Genomic DNA, 3,379 nt, shown 5'->3' with positions numbered 1-3,379 from the left:
TCGACGTCATCTCAACAGAGAACCACCATGAATGTAGATTGTACATATAGCCTGTGTCCTAGTCCTTATCGACTACAAGGTATCCGAAGACTGGGCGATTTTGTTGCGCGATTTGATTCAGAATAATTTGAATGGCTCTTGGCATGTCTCCAAATAGACATGTTGGAGTGATGTCAGTTTAACATTTAGAACTTTTGGAAAGGAATCTTAAATATCAACGGATACATTGGTACTTTAGTCGAGTACAAAATGTCAGCAGATCATTTTCGACCAATCAACAATATGTTGACATAGCAATTATTCAACTTTTGTGTTGCCAGCGCCGCTTAGGGTTATTGATTACCTTAGCAAATCGTCATTCGACGATGTGAACCCACCCCAGCGTGCGGTACTGAACCGTACTAGTAATAAAAAAGAACTACTGGCTCCAGAGAGGATCGAACTCACGACCTTCGCGTTATTAGCACGACGCTCTAACCAACTGAGCTATGGAGCCTGATGATGGCAACCGCGAGCGAAAATTGCAAACAGATGATGCTTGACAGTGTATATTGGCTTTTGCAGTAGATTGAACAATCAAAAGTAACAGGCAAACAGATGAAAAGCGGTAGGTACCTCTTCTTTCCGTCTGCCTGCGGATAATCAGTAGTTCATCAAATGCGCAGTAGTTGGTCAATAAATATAGAGTGTATCTTTTGTCTTGCAAGTTCACAGTGCTTATTGAATTAAAGGGAGGTAGCTATATATTAGCTTCGACGAAGACGCACGGAGGTTCAATTTTGAGAAAAGCTGGCAGAAACTTAATTTTCGAACATGTCTTCAATTTGTTAAAGTATATTGACCGTTCATCTACACTATCAGGAACACTGGTTTGCTTTTAAAGAATTTTGAAATATGTAGTTATTCAATTTGCATCTTGTGTGAACACTAAAGTAGCAGCTGGATGTAAAAGTTCATGATTTTTTTTTTCATAAAGAGAACAAACAAGTTCAACCACTTAAAAAGTCTGTTAATATAAGTAATTCAATTGCTTTCAAAAGTTTATTCGAAAGTTCTTGTGTATATCAGGCATTTGCAATGGAGCAAGCGATCAAAATTACGCATTTGGCTTCAAAATTTGCATTATATGTCATTAGTACCGTAAATTCTTACACTTCTACTTCAAAGTGTTTTACAAATCGCTCCCCGCTACTCTTCGCGAAAATATTCCGTTCAAATGCTTGTTCAAGTATTGAGAATGGATTAGGAAAACATGCAACTGCAAAGAGTTGCCAAAACATCAACGCCATGATGATGTGTATATAGCCAAATTGTATGAAAAGCAGCTATTTTGTTTGCATTTCGTTTGAAGAAATCAACTATTAATGACATAAATATAAAACTGAGAGCTAAATAATGTTCCAATACACTCATTTAGGGTAAAATTAGCAGACTACTGTGATTTGATAATTTTTGCCAGGTATTTTCAAATCTGGACCACTGTGAGACGTAGTAGCTAGGTTTTTATTCCAGGGCCAGTGGCCCATGTTCCAAATAAAAAAAAAAAAACGATTTCAGTTTCAACACTTTGAATATTTTCGGAACAGTCTCGACGAATAGTGATTGTGGAGGTTAAGAGGACCACCTGAGCATTAGAGTCGTTTCCTGTGGAGATGCGAATTATCCTTATGTTTTACCGAAAAATAAGGAAGGTAGTAATACTTTAGAAATCTTGTAAGGCAGCTTCTATTCATTACGTAACACTAAAATCGACATTTGTACTGTCTCTCCCCCCCCCCCCCTCCGTAATGCATTTTTGAAGGAAATCCTAAAACAATTTATGGATCGCCATACTTTTCCTCCCCCTTTGCGTTACATTTTATTTAATTGCCGGCTGTTTTGTTAATGGTATCTAGAAGGTATTTAATAAATAATATTTTTGTTTAATTTTCACTTCATGTAGAATAACCCAATCTAAGCCAAATTTGTGCCATTTATAGACAACTTAAAAATCAACAAACAGTCACAAGAACTAAAAGAAAATCCTTTAAACATTCATGATTCGAGAAGTTTCCTTGAAACCTTCTCCCCTCCCTGAAAGACCCTCCCTGAAATACCTTAAAATCCCACTGAAACGCGTATCTCTTGGAGGTTCCCTAAAACCCTCGCAAATCAATCCCGAACCTCTCAGAAATTTCCTTGAAACCTCGCTAAGACACTATGAAACCCTCAAAAATCTCATCAAAACCCTCTTGAAATCCTCTAAATTGCTTTGAAACCCCTTACAAATATCATTGAAACTCCATTGAAAGCTTTCTCAAACCCCCCGAAATCCCGAAATCGTAGTAGTTCAACCTCCTCAGCTTCTCTGAAACTCTCTTAAACTCCCAAGAAAACCTTAAAAGCTTCCAGAAACCACCCGCAGCCCTCTGAAAACTTCCGAAACCACTTTAAACGTCCTGAAATGTCTTGAAACCTTCCCAGACACTTCCTTGAATCCCTCAGCAAACCTACTCTGCCCACCACCCCCCCAAAGCAATATCAATCCCTACAAAACTCTACTGAAACATGCTAAAACCGCCAGAAACCCCTCTATAAAGCATCTTCAAAGCTCCTTCAGATCCACGTAAACCACTTCGTAATTCCCCTGGAATACCCTTGAAACGACTTGAATAGCATGGACTCCCCTCTTAAGCGTTCCAGAAACATCCTCAAAAGCTTCCTAAAATTTCATAACCTAATCCCCTGAAACCTTTCGAAACCACTCCCAAACTCCTTAAAAACCCCAGAACTATGACCTGGAACTCATTGTAATGCCTTGAAACGTCTTGTACGAGACCGAATCCAGTTCCAGCCCCGTTGTGATGCAGCATCTAACTATGATTGGGAGGGAATGAAACACGTTTCAAATGGGACAAAATCTTATGGCTTAAGTTCCTAAAGATAGGAACTTTTCCAGGAGATTCTTTAAGAATTCCTCTCAAATTCGTCTAGAAATCCAGAAATGGAAATTCCTTTAGGTGTTTCTCTAGAAATCCTTCTGGATGTTCCGATTCCGGGCAAAGCAAGTCAAACGGTTTCCTCCCTACAAATTTCCAAAAGATTTTTAGTTTGTTTTCCAGTCGTTCCTCAGAGGATTCCGTCAGATGTTCCTTCGGAACTTCCTCCAGGAGTTCATCTTTAAATTCATCCAGGAATGTTGATCTTTACCAGTACGAACTACATAAAAAGAATCTCTAGAAATGTTTCCTAAAATCCTTCTAGAAAATGCTTGAGATGTTAAACTAGAAGCTGCTGTAGGAATTCCTTAAGCACTTTCTTTATAAATTACTTCTTGGTTGATTATTTCAGGAATCCTTCCGGAAATTTCTTCCAGAAGTTCTGCCATGAATCGCTGCCA

General features: G+C 38.6%; 1 non-coding gene across 1 annotated transcript; it reads right to left on the bottom strand.

The window, feature by feature from the left end:
• Positions 1-422: 422 nt before the first annotated feature.
• On the bottom strand, positions 423-496 carry Trnai-aau (transfer RNA isoleucine (anticodon AAU)). Its single transcript has one exon. It is a non-coding gene; the product is annotated as a tRNA-Ile (tRNA).
• Positions 497-3,379: the final 2,883 nt, after the last annotated feature.

The sequence above is a fragment of the Aedes albopictus genome, chromosome 1 (genome assembly GCF_035046485.1).
Source record: "Aedes albopictus strain Foshan chromosome 1, AalbF5, whole genome shotgun sequence".
NCBI lineage: Eukaryota > Metazoa > Arthropoda > Insecta > Diptera > Culicidae > Aedes > Aedes albopictus.
Note: the sequence above shows the minus strand (reverse complement) of the source record. Positions and strands in the feature narration are given on the sequence as shown.